The sequence below is a fragment of the Carettochelys insculpta genome, chromosome 1, assembly GCF_033958435.1.
Source record: "Carettochelys insculpta isolate YL-2023 chromosome 1, ASM3395843v1, whole genome shotgun sequence".
NCBI classification, from domain to species: Eukaryota; Metazoa; Chordata; order Testudines; family Carettochelyidae; genus Carettochelys; species Carettochelys insculpta.
In genome coordinates this window covers 93,492,208-93,509,646 of record NC_134137.1, presented here as the reverse complement: position 1 = coordinate 93,509,646, position 17,439 = coordinate 93,492,208, and the positions used below count along the sequence as shown (strand labels likewise).

The 17,439-nt window shown below is 44.1% G+C and overlaps 1 long non-coding RNA gene across 1 annotated transcript; it reads right to left on the bottom strand.

The window, feature by feature from the left end:
* Positions 1 to 12,931: 12,931 nt before the first annotated feature.
* LOC142005664 (uncharacterized) lies at positions 12,932 to 16,764 on the bottom strand. Its single transcript, XR_012643097.1, has 3 exons — positions 16,692 to 16,764; positions 15,445 to 15,549; positions 12,932 to 13,135 (listed from the first exon to the last, which is right to left on the bottom strand). It is a non-coding gene; the product is annotated as an uncharacterized LOC142005664 (long non-coding RNA).
* Between the last annotated feature and the right edge of the window lie 675 nt (positions 16,765 to 17,439).

Sequence of the window (17,439 nt, the reverse complement as noted above, 5' to 3'; positions counted from 1 at the left end):
TTATTGAAATCAATTTTGGGATGCAGGGTTTTATAAATTCAAATTTGACTATCCTTACCTCCTCACAAATTCCCCACAAAATTGACTTATTGCTGCCACACTCAACTGCCAAACATCTACTGTTGCAGCGGTACATTGTGGGAACCTATCCTACAGTCCTCTCAGCCCCATAGCATTCTGGTTATTTTTGCTGGTGCAGTATGGGAAAAAATGCCCTATAAGTAGTTGTGAATATGTGATGTCATCTTCCCGCATTGCATTTCTCTCATTCCCCTCCCATGGAAAGCAAACAGCCATTTTTCCAGAAGGAAAGAAGGAAAAGTAGGGAATCACAATGTGTATGTGCTCTGGAATCACCGAGATTACTATGCCATATCAACTGGTTCCTCAACTACTTTCCCCTCCTTGAAACCACAGTGTGGTCTGACCTGTTTTAAGGAAGCCATTTGATGAGGAATTTGCGAAAAGAAACAAAGATTGGAAAGAAAGCTTCAACAAAGATAGCCAGATTAACTGAAGTCTCTTGCTTTTATAACTGAACAATGAAAGATTTTACAAAAAGCAGCAATGGCCCTTTTTTTCAGAATGAAATAAATAAAGGCAGAGAATCACAGGTGAAGGAAAACCAGATAGGTTGGCTTCAGAAGGTGTAGTGTGCCAGGCAGAGGTCTGTTATACTGACCTCTGATACCCCAGGAGTCTGTTTCATCTCATCTGGCCCTTCAGCCACTTCCTCCAACCTTTGAATCCAGAAATATCATCTCTGAAAATGTTACAGGAACAGAGCACAGAGTTAAGAAAGAGAAGGGATCACTCAGGTGCATGTGCCTTGTCAACTGGCTTGCCAGCCATTGTCCCTACCTCCTGGAATCCAGAAACATCATCCCTGAAATATGACAGGAACAATGCAAAGCCTGAAGAAAGAGAAGGATAGTGAGTGTTAGGAAAAAAGATATTTTGGATGCAGAATGTTTAGCTTCCTACTACACTACACAGATGTGTCCAACACGGGGGTGGAGCTCACCAAATTTCAACATGCATGGGTGGATGTGTGATGTGGAGCTGTTGCTTGAAGGGCCAGTTAAAGTGGTCTGTTTAGAGCTGCTCAGGCAGGGTGGCCAGCCCTGACTGACTGTGGGGGGAGGTTGCCCCCCATTACAATGGGGGGTGTCTGGGGTTTGGGGTTGTTGGTTGAAGGGTCAGTTGAAATGTTCCCTTCAGTGTTGCTCAGGTTGCCGGGGGACAAGCCCCTGAAATCTTTGGCACTGGGAGTAGAGTTCCTCCCAGCAGCAGCAAGGCCCAAAAATCTTCCCATCTTTGGAGCCCTCACTGCAAGCAAGCCACAGCATGGTGCTGCCTGGCAGCATGGTCCACACTGAACAGCAAGCACATCTTTTTACTGTGTTGGGGGATAGCCATGTGATGTGGTTGGACATGGGAAAGACCTTGACTACATGGAGCCTGTGGTGGGGGGCTGCCCTTGTGCTAATGTAAACCACAGAAAATAAAATTCTCAGACTCTCATACAAACACAATCCCCACAGCCTAGCTGCCACCTGGTGCAGTGGGCAGGGGCTGGCACCAGCACTGGGAAAAAAAAATCAAAGTGATCAGCTTACAGAAGGAGAGGCAAAACCATGAACTGTGTTTTGGGGATATTTTTAATGGGCAGATTCACTCACTGAACTGATAGGAAAGAAAGAAAGAAGTTTCCCAGCCCCTCTTACGAGCACAATCCCACAGGTAAGCCACCCCGGGCTTCCTGGTGCTAAATTCAACTTCATGGGCTTCCTGTTACCTAATTTCTATGCACCTGTAGAGCAACAGAGTTGGAAGCAGACACAACGGACAGCTATGCGTCATTGTGGGATACATACGGGACACCTCTGGAGGCTAATAAAGTCTATTAAAAGACATGGCATTTCCACATGAGCCTTAATTCGAACTTTTAAATTTGAACTAGATGCTACTTCGAGTGGTTGTAATATCAACATTAGTGATCCCTAAAATTGACCTAATGGTATTTTCAGTGAAGAGTGTGACATTGTAAAATCAAGATAACTGCCTTAAATTCGACTTTATCATGTATTGTAGACATAGCCCGAGATGGTCCACAATTAAAGTAGTAGAGAACTCACCTGAGAGACAGAGAGCCCTTATACATACCTCTTTTCATCAGGCAAAGAAAGAATCAAATGAAGATCCCCCCTGCACATCTTAAATACATTCACTAGCAACTGTCATGTGTTATAAGGGATAATGCCACACACTCTTTTGTTGGTGGACTGTATCTACTGGATCAGGCAAAAAACAATATTCCTCTAATCTCACAGGGGTAGCTGTGCTAGTTAGTAGCTTTACAAAAAACAAGCAGCCCTGTAGTATCTTAAAAACTGAGAGACTGATGCATTAAGTTAGGAGCTTTTGTGGGTAAGACCCACTTGTTCAGATTTTCAGATTGAAGAAAATCTAAAGAAGTGGATTTCACTCACAAAATCTCATTACCTAATAAATTTTTAGTCTTTGAGGTGCTACAAGGCTGCTTGTTTTTGTGAATAATTCCACTGGTCGAGAATCATGAAGAGGTGTAGGTAGGACATTAGTGCATAGGTACCTGCCTGAGACAGCAGGGCATATGCCCAGTGGCAGAAAAGTAGGTACCTAGGGAGATTTTACAGTGAAAATGTAGGTTCTTCATCATCTTAGCTGCCTACAGAGTTAGGTAGCCTATGAGTGCGCGTGCACATACACACACGCACACACCCCTCGGGGGGCACTGTGGATCTCAATAATGCATAAATGTGGACATTGTCACCTCAGTTTGGATTAAAGAGGATATCTGCATTAGAGGTGGATGTCTATTTCTATTTTACATAAATATTTCTACGCTATCTTGGACTGAGGCAACTCAGTAAAATAGAAGTCTAGGCCTCAGCAGAATAGTTGGTTCAGACTGAATGGTCTTCATATCCAGAATATTGTCTCTCCCAGAATCCTAGGTTCTCATTCACATGGTTAACCTGTACCATTACTCAGGCATCTGGATCTATAGTTTTATTTTCAACAGGTTATCTCAATAAAGGCAGTACACATCCATATACCCAAGATGGAACTTACACATCTCAGGCTACACCAGCACTCACCCGAAAGGTTGATGGCTGCTAAAGAATTTTTGGTATGCCAACTGCGTAACAAAAATTGACTTTTTAGCCATCATCTTCTGTGGCTTTCTTCATAGCAGAGGGTTGACTTGAGCTCTCCTTCTATTGGCCTTCCTCAATCCTTGTGGCTCATGAGGAGTTCCTGGGTTAATTTTGACCCTGTAATGTGCCATTTCACCCATGTATGAAACATCTCCCTGGAAGATTGAACTTAAGTGGTCATTCCTCTGTAGTCAGTGTAGATGTAGCCTTACTCAAACTGCAGATGTACCCAAAGATATCCAAGTCCCTTTGTAGATCTTTTGAGGATTTATGCGATTTGTGGTCACCCTCTGTATTTTGTGACAGATTTATAATGTGGCTATTTTATGGCATTAGAAAAAAATACATCAACATGTTAATTCTAGACAGACTCAAGATCTTAAGTTAACTTTTAATTTTTTTTTTTTTGGTTTTCTTCTTTTTTTTCTTTTTGCCTATGTAGTCACATTCAGTTCTTGTCCTGTCAAACTGTTAATATTTCAGTAATGCACAAAAGGCAACATGCCTAAGGAGAAATACAGGAAACAGAACTTTCACTATCATCAAGATTTTGGTTGAAGTCTGACTAATGAAAATTGTAAGTATTTTCAAAATAGTTGCAAATTTTTGCAGCCAATATAAAACTAGAAGTCCAGTTTATGTTTCCCCCCAACACACTCATGATATTTTCCCACCCCTTGTAAAGTGTAACAGTGGAACAATGTGTTTAATAAGATAGTGGACAGAGGGAAAGGTCAGATGCTTTTGTAATGCACATTTATACAGGGAATGCTCAGACATAATTCTTCATGAACTCCGCTGTCCAGGCTTGTCTCCACAGAATGTATTGCACACTTATTTGGACTTAGTATCTCTGAAAAAGCTTACATAAGGAGGGCCATAATGGGCCTAACCAATATCTGCCCAATATCCTGGCTTCTGAGATTTGACTATGCCAGACACTACAAGGTGAATGAACAGGACAGATTATCATATAGCAAGCCATACCCTATTGTCCACTCACGGTGTTTAGCAATAAGAGGCAAGGGATTCCCAGCTCATGGGATTGCATCCTTCTCCAACTTGGCTATTAGGTATTGATGGACCTATTGTCCATGAACTGACCTAATTCTTTTCTGAATCCCATTGTAGCATTATTTTGTACTTTAGTTCTTTGTTCAAAAAAGCAGTAAACCTGGAAGGGGACATAAGACCTCTGAGGAAATTGCCTTGGAGGTGTGAATCTGTGAACTTCTAAACTTCTTAATGAACCCCAGATATGAGTTCTTTCCCAGCCTGAGCATCTCAGAATTCATTTGCAAAACTGTTTTCACAATTAACTCGAAGGTTTGGTACATCTCTACCGAAAAGGCAAATATCTGTCATTTTTCTGATGCTGTCTTACTAAAACTGTTTCAGATCATGAACTGAACCATTTAGAGAGGATAGCTAAAACCACCCTTGTCCGTGCTTATCGTTAAAAAAACAACAGTGATAATAATATGCTTACATATTTTAACCTAAGCTGTGCTTTTAAGTTTTCTCAGTAGATATGAAGTGAGCAATAGTATATTCTCTATTTGCTGCAGCTTTTATAGATCTGTTTCTGAAGCTGCTCACCTGAATGTTAGTAAAATAAAAACAAAGTTGCACAGTCATTGTTTTGGAATTTCATATGGCACTATGCCGTTTAAACTGAAAAATTAAAAAATAATCCCTCCAGCCTAGAAAACAATAAGAATAGGCAGGATTTGTGATCAGATTATCTCTACTTTTTTAACCATGCATAATATTCATAGCATTAGTTCAAGCTTCTCAAATTTTTAAAACTTGAATATTCATTACTTGGTTTGAGTGAACCATATTATGAGCATATTAGCAAAGTTTTTGTTTCTCAGCAGTCCTCTAAACCTACCCACTTTTTCCCATTAAAATCCTTTTGCAGAATAATCAAAAGGCAGTGGTTCCCAACGTGGGGTCCCCTGCGGACCCCTGGGAGTCTGTGAGGGTACTGCAGGAGATCTATGAGAAAAATAAAAGATAAATAAAATGATCATGGAAAGTAAGTTTTAAATAAATTGCAAAGTTACAATCAATAACTCTTTTTAAATGTTATTTTTAATGTTATTAACTGCTATCTGAAAATCTATGTTGTGGTTTCCTTTTTCGTTTAAAGAAGTGTACATAGTGCCTAGAATTGGCTTTGATGGGAGTCAGTGAATAGTGTGGAGGGTTAAGAGGGTTCTACAAACAGGTTAGGGGGATGACTGGGGGTCTGCACTCCTGAAAAGATCAGGAATCACTGACCTAAGGCTGCATCTACACTACGAGATAAAATCGAATTTAAAAGATGTTAGCTCAACCTTAAAATGTCACTGTCTTCACTGTAAATGTCATTAGTTTGATTTAGATTGCCCTAATATCAATAACAAAACGTTGATATTAAGGGAGAGGTGTAACATCAATCTCGAGTTTAAAATGTTGAATAAAAGCTAGTGTGGAAGTGCCATGTCTTTCACTGGAATTTATTAGCCTCCACAAGTGTCCTGTATGTATCCCACAATGCTGTGTATTGCACTTGGTTGCCAGATCCCAGCTAACTAGCAGGAGACGGGAAACTGACTAGGACTGTTGCACTGTCAGTTTTCTGGGTCCTGCAGCTTGGGAAAGCCAGGAAATTGACCAGGGCTGCTGCACTTGTCAGTTTCCTACGTCCCGCAGCTTACTCAGAAATAGGTCCATTTTCTTCATTTAAGTTAATAATTTAGAAAAAACAATTGAGGAGGGAAGACTTCATTATTCTATCTATCAGAGGCACCTACCATAAATAAATACAGTATTTAATTGTTTATCATCAAGTAGCTTTGTATGTTATTATAAGTGTTTTTAAGATTTACATCAAGATGTGTTCAGACTACAAATTAAGATCTATTTGCTTCCTCTAGAATTTGGAAAAAAATGGAATCTACAACTGAATTTCATAGGCTGATCAGCCATAAGTCAATAATACCCCCCATTCCCAAGTCTTCAGGGATTTCAATCCAAATTTTAACTTCATAAGTTAGACCACCACTGCTCTGACATTATTAGCCCATAAGATTAAGCTGCTTGCCTAACATACCAAACAACATTCTTTTGCTAAATTTATTTATACTAATGTATTATGTCCAGAATATAAATGCAGTATGAATTCATTATAATGTATTGATTGTAGGTGTCCATAGTATTAATCACTATAAAATTATTATATAAGAAATCTACAGGCCTGTATCCTGTAAGAATAGCTAATGCAAGGATTTCTCAGGGTGAGGAAATAAAATATAAATATGGTAGGCTGGTCTAGAATCAAGTGACACCACAACCCTACAAACAGCCAGATTTTTAGAGTAAAAGTTATTATTCTTAGGTGTGTTGCAGATGCAATTTGATGTGTGCATGGTGTGAGCTTTTCTACCTTCTATCAACTATTACCTTAGAATCATAGAATCATAGGGTTGGAAGAGACCTCAAGAGGTCATCAAGGTATTTGTTGATGGAAGATAGAAAAGCTCACGGCATGCACACATCAAATTGCTCAAAGCAGGACTGATTCCAACTGAGTCATCCCAGTCATGACTTTGTCAAGATAGGATGAAAATTCCACCACCTCTCTGGGTAACCTATTCCAGTGCTTCACCAACCTCCTGCTGAAATAGTTTTTCCTAATATCCAGCCTAGACCTCTCCCACTGCAATTTGAGACCATTTCTCCTCATTCTGTCATCCACCATCACTGAAAACAGCCTCTCCTTACCCTCTTTGTAATCTTCCTTCACATAGTTGAAGGCTGCTATCAAATCCCTCCTCACTCATCTCTTCTGTAGGCTAAAAGTGTAGGTTTACAATACAGTTTAGCCACTCAGCAGTCTACTTTCTGGAACTTCTGACTTCATTGGGCATGCTAGGGGCGAGGCTGATCCTGTGTCTCTTAACATAAGGTCTTCAGTATGCTAGGCTGAGTAATTCTTTATCTTAGTAATGTTAGCAGAAGTGGTCCTAGAATTGTGTTATGTTTTGATAACCGTATGTTTTCTGATGTTTGTTAGTCAGTCATGAATTTTAATAAGGATTTTAATGAATTGATTTTATCCTCAAATTGAATGCTCTTGGCACCTGCCCTGAAACTCCCCATTCAGAGATAGAACTCTCTGGTTCTCTCTCTGCTTGCAACCTGAACTGGGACAAGAACATGAATATCTTCTGGTCAGATGGGCCAGTAATAAGCCATAACCCCTAGACAATAAATTCAGATTTACACTCTGTGGACTCTTTGGCTTGTATGTATATTTTTATTTAGAACCACAACAAATATGTAACTATAAACATTATTTCTGCAGATATTTATGGGGTTTAAGACCAGATGTGACAACTACATCTGCCATCCTGGAGACTAGAAGCCTTTAAATTTTACCCAGTTACCCTATATGGAACCCAACAACTTGTGTTTAGGCTAAACAAGGTCTTCCAGAAAGGTATCCAATCTTTAAATGCACACATAAAGAGATAGCAAATCTATGACTTCCTCTCTTTTTGTCCCAATGCTTAACCATCCTTGCTTGTGGGGAGGGGAGCCTTTCCTCCACCACTATGGTTGTTCCATTGTAGAGTTGGGGGAGGGACAACTGCCCACCAGCCACAGGTGTTTTGCAGTTTGGGAAGAAGCATCTTTCCCCACTGCAGCCCTGACCCACTGTGCAAAGGCTGAGTGGCCAGTTTGATGGGTTTAATTGGAAGCTGTACAGCTGCACAGCGTAGAAGGAACTCATTAGCATTTTTGGGCCATTTATTACCATGCCACTTTCTGAACAAGTGGTATGTGTAGAAATGGACATTATGTATTGACCAAAAAATTAAAGGTATGTCAGAAGCTAAGGCTTATTTTTTTCATATTTTATTTTACAGGGTCTCTTTTGTTTAAAGTTTAGCCCACTAACTACTAACTGGGCAATATAGTCAGCTCCCTACACTCTCCTGTCCTTCCTCCTGTCAATTCATAGATTTAATATTCTCAAACTGGTGAAAGTCTAAATTTGAGCATATCTTATTGAAAATCTCTTTATTGATATTTTAATATTTGACAGGTAATCTAATATGCAATTGTATTTATAAGGGTGGACTATATTCCTTGATTTTAAACAAAATTTAGAGATTGAAATTTCCTAATCAGTAAGGTATCTGATTAATTCAAATTGTTTTATTTCTTGTCATAGAACAAACAAATCATCTTTTGCACTTGTTTATCCCAGAGACGAATGCAACTGCTCTTGCATTCAGTGTAAAATTCCCTTTGTTTTGTATTAGAGCATGATAAATGACAATATCAATTAAATTTATTTCAAGATATCGCTTTCATAAAAATCTATTTTATAGTACATTGATGAAATTTGATAATATTGAACAAGACCTCTGTGAAAAGAGAGTTGCCACTCAAGATTTAGCCTTTCTCTTTTTAAATTTACTATCTAAACTGAACAAAAAGACTGAAAACCAAATAACAAAATCATGTTTTAAAGGACAAAATAACAGAGGTTCATTATAGTTGCATCTACACTAGTACATTCAGAAAATCCTGTCCTCTTTTGAAAGACTGTCTACACAGAAAATGTGTTCTTCCAAAAGGAAATTGAAAGAACATGGTGCTGCTTTTGAAGTCACTCCTCTGGTCCCATATCAGGAAGAGTGCCCTCTTTCGAAAGAGTGCATGTGTGACCCTTCTGAAAGAGGAGTCCTCCATGGTACCGGCCACCTGGGGCACGGAGATGCTCTGGCTAGTGTCAGCAGAGTTCTGTGATCCCATTAAAGCTGCACAGACCCATAAACCCTGTGGCAGGAAGTTGACAGCATGCTAGTAGCAAAGCCATGGTCTGCTTGAAGCATGCCCTCACAGCCACTCCTGAAGAACCTGGATTGCCATGGCCAGCTGTCCCAGGAGCACCAGCCCTCTTTCAAAATAAGAATATGCAAATGAGGTGTAAAATGTGCAAATATGAACCTCATTTGCATTTTGATCTCCCTCATTTGCATACCTCTTTTGAAAGAGGAATGCAAGTGTAGATGCACCCTAAGGCCGTTTCTACACGTGGCACTTTTTCTGGAAGAAGATCTTCTGGAAGAGTGCCTCTACACAGGACTCTGAAAGAGCCACTTCTTCTAGAAGAGTGCATATACACATGCACTGGCACTCTTCTGGAAGAACAGGGAAGGAAAGAACATGGACAGGGTCGCACAGCCAGGGAGCCCTTCCGGGACTCCTGGTCGCACGGCCCCTTAAAGGGTCCCACCCAAACAGCCCCTCCCTGCCAATGCCAGCCACATCTATGCACAGCAAGCCAGACCCAGGTCCCTGTCCAGCGCCCACTGACCAGCAGGCATGGACCCCCAGCAGGCGCAAGACAGCAGGCTTGCCCTCACCTGCATGCTAGCCCTCCTCTTGGCCACCCTCCTGAGCCTCCTGTGGAGACAGAGGCCCAGGCCCATGGGTTCTGAACCCCAACAGCCCCTGCCCAGCCCCCTTCAACTGGTCCAGTGCGTCTGGACCCATGCCACCAGCACGGACTGGCGGGACAGGGTTGTCATGGGGGATTGGGACAATGACTTCTGGCTGCAGAACCTGTGGATGAAGAGAGACCTTCCTGGAGATCTGCAGCTAGCTCACCCCCGTGCTACAACACCAGGACACCTGGATGAGGCCGGCCCTCTCCCTGGAGAAGTTCATGGCCATCGCCATGTGGAAATTGGCCACCCTGGACAGCTTGTGATCCATCGGGCAGCAGTTTAGGCTCATCCACCGTCGGGGCCATCATCCTCCAGGTAAGCCCTGCCCCGGACTCTGCCCCACTAGCAGGGTAGAGGAGGCCGGTGGGCTCGGGGGATCCCAGGCACCGATTGGGAGGGAGCAGGGCTGGGGAGATGGGCAGGCCTACCCCAGAAAGGCTACCACATGGCCACTGCTGAAGGGGTTCCTTAGTGGGGGGGCCTGGTAGGGAGGGAGGGGATGAAAAGGGAGGGTGCAGGGACCCCTCTGACTATGCCCACCAGTGCTCCCATTCTCCTGCAGGTCGTGAGGTCCATCAACCACATGTTGTTGCGGTGGCTGGTGAGCATCAGGGACCTGGACGTAGTCGTTGAGTGCTTCACCGTGCTTGGGTGCCCCCAGTGCTTCAGGGCAGTTGATGGGACCTATATCCCCCTTAGGGCTCCAGACCACAGTGGCAGCTGATACATCAAAAGCAAGGGGTAACACTCCATTGTGCTCCTGGCAGTGGTGGACGTTCATGGGAAGTTCACAGACATTTATGTCTGTTGGCCGGGCAGGGCACATGATGTGCAGATCCTGTGGAATTCCGCCCTCTTCCACAGGATGGAGGCCAGGACATTCTTGCCCCGGGGGGGCGGGGTGCGTTATTGGGGAAGTCATGATGCCTCTCTGCCTCATGGATGACCCAGTCTACCCACTGTAGCCCTGGTGATGCACCCATACGTGGGCCACCGCACACCCTCCCAGGAGCTGTTTAGTGCTCGGCTCACACAGGCCTGGTATCCCATCAAGTGCACTTTTGGCTGTCTGAAGGCATGGTTCAGGTGTCTCCTCATGAGCCTCAATGTGGGGGGGTGGAGAATGTCCTCCAGGTCATGTCCACCTGCTGCACCCTCCACTACCTCATGAAGGCATGTGAGGGGACCCTGCCCCAGGGCTGGATGGTGGAGCTGGCCCCCCTCTACCAGCAGCCCCTGACAGGTGGCTCGACTTTGACAGGCTCCGGATCTGGGAGGCGCTTCAGGAGGCATTCAGCCAAGGGGACTACTAACCGCCGTACCTCTACCCCCCACACACATCCATGCACCCTCCCCACACACACACCCCAACCCCCCACCCTCCCCCACAGTAATCAGGGACACAGGGGGTGCAGAATGTTAATATGCATAAAACCCTCAACCTTTATCAACTGTGAGCAATGTAAATAGTAAATGGTGAACAATAAAAATAACAACAAAAACCTGACAGGGAGTAAATGATATACATGGGGTTAAGGGGGCAGGGGCACTTAAACTTTTAAACGGGGATGGGGGCAGGAATGGTGGGGGATCTTATTCAAGGGACAGGGTGGAAGGCTGTGAGCCCTGGTGCCCATGGGCACCCCTCCCACCCCATATGCACAGTCCGTTGCCAGGCGCTGATGGGGCCGGAAGCACCTGCAGGTAGGGCCAGACAGCACATGTCCCAGCCTCAGAGGAGGGGCCAGAGGGGGGTGGGTTGCGGCTTGGGCAACCCTCTGTGGGGCTCACCGTGGCCACAAACCATGCTGCGAGGTCCCTCAGTGCAGCTTTGGGCAGGCCTGGGTGCAGTAGGGCCTCAGGGTCATGGGCTGGGGTCATGGGAGCAACTGAGGGGCCAGCAGGGGGGAATATGAGAGGGGCATCTGGGGGAGGCTTGGGGGAGCCTCCAGGGAGACAGTAGGGGGAGAAGATGGGGGCTGGGGACTAGCCCACTAGGACCCTGCACATGGTGTGGAACATCCCCAGCACCTCATCCCATGTGTCCCACATCCACTGAAGTTTGGCCTTGTCGAAGGCCATCCATCTTTCAGTGAGGGTGTTCTGGTGGTGAAGGGCCACTGGGTAGGCCATGACCTCCTCCTCGCGGTGGCTGCATCAGGTCCAGTGCACCTGTGGCTGCCGCACAGTGGGGGCTGGTGTGGGCCCAGCTCGTGGGCTGCTGGGTCCTCCAGCCTGGATGGGTGTGGCGGGCCCCGGGCTTCTCATCCAGCTGCCCCAGCCCTCGGATGGTACCGCTGTTAACAGAGAGAAGGTGGGGGTAGAGAGGGGAGTCAGTGCCACATCTGGGACCTGGGTGGCATGGCCCCAGTCTCCCTGGCTGGTTACCACCTCCACAGACCCATGGGATGGGCAGGTGCAAGGGGAGGCCACTGTGCAGGCTTGCCTGCACTCACTGTGGCTTCCACTGGGGCATGATGCTGTGGCCGGGGTGCTGTCCGTGGTGGCCCATCCTGGCAACAGGCTTGTGGGCTGTGTGGGGCTCAGCCATGGGGGGTTCTGGATACAGCTGTGCTGCCCAGGGGGGCCTCAGCACACTTGGGGGACACTCCATGGGAGATGGAGCCGGGTGCTGCTTGCAGGCATGGGTGCACCCTGGGCCATGAGGGGGGATGGACTTTAGGGCTTCAGGGCCTGGGGCTGGGACCCAGGTGTCCTTCTCCCCCCACCGTGCTTTTCCACTGTGCTCACTTACCTGAGGTGGCCTCGTATATGTTGGGTGATGCCCAACTAGAGGGGGCCTGGTTACTGGAGGTGGAGGGCACTGCGATGACGAGGGACCCATCTGTGGACGCCCCATCTGATGGGACGTTCACAGTGGTGGGTCCCTCATCCTCCTCCTCCGGTGGGCAGAGGGCTCGGGTGCAGCTGTCTCCACTGTGGTAAGGGGTGGGGAGGTCCCAAAGCTCCCGGTAGAAGGGGCAGCTGGCAGGGGCAGGGCTGGATCTGTGGATGCTATACCAGGCACACATGTACCCCTGCTGCAGCTCCTTCACCTTCCACCTGACTTGCTCCGGTGCCCAGGAGGTGTGGCCATGGACAGCCAGGCCCTGGGTTGGCAGGTGAATACTGAGACGTTCCTCCAGTGCCCTCTGGTGTCCCAGAGGACCTCCTCATCGCATCAGAGTCCCAGGAGGTCCTGGAACTCTGGCTCAGTCCAGGAGGGGAACCTCCATTTTGGAGCCCAGTCAGGGTCTTAACTGCCTTTGTCCAGGTTCCTGGGGCTCTCCTGGGCAGTGTGGGGTGCTGGACAGCTAGCCATCCCTGCAGGTCGGGACTTGCTGGGCACCGTGGGGCCTCAGGGGAGCATGACAGGCAGTCCTGCAAGTCTCACACTCTCAGCTTCCTGCCATAGGGTCTCTGCAGTTGTTTTAAAAAAAGCCATAATTCTTGATCAGTAAGTTACACTTTCATGATCAAGAGATTGTACTACAGCATTTGCATGATTTACTGAAAAATAGTTATTTGTTTACATTTTTATTTTTAAATATCTTAATCAAAATAAATATAAAGTGAGCACTTCCCCCTTTGTATTCTATGGTTTAATTGAAATCAATATATTTGGAAATGTAGCAGAATATCCAAAAGTATGTATGTAAATATGTAAATTAATTTTATTATTATTAACAGAGTGATTAAATTGTGATTAATCACACCCATTTATTTTATCTTTCATTTAACTGTGGCTTATTAACTGTTAGCTCTCATTTTTAGACATCACTTATTCTGCTTTTAATATATTTTAACTTGTGTCATGTTAATTTATATCATTTTAGATATTAAATCAAAATTCCATGCAATCAAGTCAAATGCCTCACTGAAGTCTAAGCATGTTACATCAACACCATTATCTTTATCATCAAAGCTTCTAATTTCATCCAAAAGATATCAAGTTAGTTTGACAGAACCTATTTTTCGTATATCCATGTTGACTGGCATTAATATTATTGTCCCCTTTTATTAACTGTGTCAGCAGCTCCATTTTCTTGTCTGGAAATGATGACAGGCTCCAATAATTTTTACTTTAAAAAAAATTGCACATGAGCTTTCTTCCAGTCTTTTGGAACTTCCCCAGTCTTCCAACACGTTTTCAGAATTAATAACAATGATTTAGAATGTTTCTCAGACAAATTTTTAAAAGTCTTGAATGTAATTTATCTCTACCTGCAGAATTACAAATATCTAACTTTAGTAGGTGCTCTTTAATATCTTCCTGAGATATTAGTGGAATGGTGTGATGGTGGGCACTCATCACCAGTGCCCTCCAATAGGCATGCTGTGGTGTGGCAGGTTGTCTTCTTCCCAGGCATCCTTTTCTTTTGCTACAGCTGCACTCTGTAATGGTCTGTCCTTTCAAAGACATAACTCACCAGCCAGGTCATATTTTCAATCCACTCTTTGGCCATGTCTACACTAGCCAAAAACTTCAAAATTGCCATGCAAATGGTCATTTCAAAGTTTACTAATTAAGCACTGAAATACATATTCAGTGCCTCATTACCATGTGGGTGGCCGCGGAACTTCGAAATTGACGTGGCTCGCTGTGGCGCGGCTCGTCCACATGGGGTTCCTTTTCAAAAGGACCCCGGCTACTTCCAAGTTCCCTTATTCCCATGAGCAGATGGGAATAAGGGGACTTTGAAGTAGATGGTGTCCTTTCGAAAAGGAGCCCCGTCTGGACGAGCCACGCAGCAGAGAGCTGCGTCAATTTCGAAGTGCCCTGGCCGCCCACATGCTAATGAGGCACTGAATATGTATTTCAGCGCTTCATTAGTAAACTTTGAAATGGCCATTTGCATGCATTTGCATGGCCATTTCGAAGTTTTTGGCTAGTGTAGACATAGCCTTTATGTGGTTTATATAAAGAATCCAATAATCTAACCGGCTCTCTAACTCTGGCCTCCTCACCTTTCTCCACTCTTCTCTCAAACTCTCTCCCCACCCTTCACACTGTGAAGGTCTTCTAAAGGCCTCTTATTAGACCAGTCCTGGAGTCAGCTGGCTCCAGTTAGGCTGAGCTGTCTCCCGCTCAGCTGCCTGTGATTGCCCTGCTGGTGCTCTGCAGGCCCTTCTGCTTGTTTGGTCTCCCCCTGCACAGGCCCTCCACCCTGGCCACGACACACATCCCATAGAAACTACAGGTACACTTACAAATAAGTGACCAGTGGCAAGGAATGGCTCCATCAGCTGTGGGAATTTCTGCTGTCCTCTCATTAAACAAAGATCTACAGAAAAGTGAACTGACATTTATAGGCTGAGAAATAACTTATGAGAAATAACCAGCTTATGTATTTTATGAAACCTGCTGTTTACCTGAGAGGAAAAAAAAAACAGATAACTATTAGACATTGGTGCCTTTTTGGAGTTATTACAGATAATATTTCTATATAATAATGTTCTCCTTCATTCTGTTTGCCATAGATTTCCTCATATGGCAGGGAACTCTGATGTACTCTTAGTGATACTGGAAGTGTTTGGAAAATCTGGCTGCATAAACAGAATCTTGAGTTTGCCAGCACCAGCAGTAGAAACTTGAGAGATTTAGCCACAGAACAATTTACACAATCCATGTCTGACATCTGAAGGTAAGTGCACAGATTGGAGACCCAACACACAGAAGAGTAAGAGGTCCTTGGAGCAAAAGAAGATGACAGCATAAACATACTTACCAGAAGAGAAGCAGGGATCCACCAGCTACTCCTGTACTCTGTCCTTTGATGGGGTATGAATAAGGTAGATGTGGCTACCATGAGGAACAACCACAGGAATATCTTCTATGAATTTAGCAGAAGAGTGTGAACCCAAGATCATTTAGCTGTTACCATTATCACTAAAGCTACAAGAATAAATGCTATCTCATTTATGTAATACCTATACTTACAAAGTCAACTTTAGGCCATGGGTTGCACAACTATTTGGAAAACAACATCAAAATATTGAGGTCAGCAATCTTGGTTTCTGCTGAGGACGAGTCAAAAGGTGTTTGTTTTGTGTTCTTGGAATATGTCTACACTAGCCCAAATCTTTGAAATGGCCATGCAAATAGCCATTTCAAAGATTAGTAATGAGGCACTGAAATGCATATTCAGTACCTCAGTAGCATGCCGCCTGCCATGGCTCTTTGAAATTGCTGCTTTTTGCTGTCATGAGGTTCATCCAGATGGGGGTCCTTTTTGAAAGGACACCAGAAACTTCAAAATCCCCTTATTCCTATCAGCAGATTTCCTATCATCAGTTCCTGGGGTCCTTTCGAAAAGGACCCCTGTATGGACAAGCCGCACAGCAGCGAAAAGTGGCAATTTTGAAGAGCCATGGCCGGCGGCATGCTAATGAGGTGCTGAATATGCATTTCAGCGCCTTATTAGTAATCTTCAAAATGGCCATTTTCATGGTCATTTCAAAGATTTGGGCTAACGCAGACATGGCCTTGGTTAGTTTTTTGTCCTCTCAACAAAATGTACACATTTTTACATCACTCAGCATTTTCTGATTGTTCAAAAAATATTCAAACCAGTTTGAGTGGAATTGAAACGATTTTGATTTTAGCTTATTTTGGAGAGGGGAGAAGAGTAGGTATTCCATTCTGTTTACTTTTAATAAAAAAAACACCGTTCCATTCGCTCAATTCCACACTTATTTCAAATAGTGTCATCTGAAAATTTGGAAAATTCAGAGAATTCTTCAAGTGCAAGTAAAATAAACTTTATTTTTTTCCACAGAAAAGAATTATTGTACTGTTTCAGGCTTTGGGAAGGGTTATCTACATCCTCCACTAGTGGTAATAGACAGTTTATCTAATTATATTGGATATGAGATGGTATTTTTGGAAAGCAGTGCGTCTGGACACTCAAAACAAATGGTTTACAAAAGTATTTAGGCAAAGACATATGATAAAATAAAGATTGTCACAACATACCACTTCCACTGCCAGTAAACAATCCATCCCATACACCATGTCCACAGGCTTACAGCTGGATGTACAGCTGCACATTTAAGGCCTGAAATTAAAAAAAGAGCAATTGGCATTCATAACAATTTATCAACAGCTGTTTCAGTTTTCTATTACCTGCCTTGCTGGCTGTTTAAAATGCTCACCAAATTTCACCAGAGCCCCCTAGTCATTGCTACAGATTTCTCCCTTGTTCTCACATATATTCAATAATATAAAATATGCTGCTATAATACTTGGAACATTTTTTTCTTTCTTTTCTTGCTGGTTCTAAACTGTTTTACAAACAGTGCCATCTTCTTTTCAGGCAAGCAGCAAGATATATGCCCACTATTACTGTTCTACAGCTAGTGAGGCAGTAATTAAACAGTTTCTTCTTTCTGTCCAAAAGGTCAGTCAATGTCTTCATTAACTAGTGGTGTGTCTACACGTACACTTAATTTCAAAAATACAGGCCCCTTCTCAAAAGAACGTTCAACATGGTCTTTTAAAGGAAATTGGAGAAATGTGGTTCAGAATTTGAAATCTGAACCCTGATCTTGTATTAGGAAGAGTGCCTCCCTTTCTTAATTCTCTTTCAATAAGAGGTAAATGTATGTGGTCTTTCAAAGAGGAATCTGCCATGGCACTGGCCAGCTAGAGCACAGAGACACTGTGGCCCACAGGATTGCGTCTCTATGATCCCTGAATTCGGCTGCTATTAAAGCTGCACGGA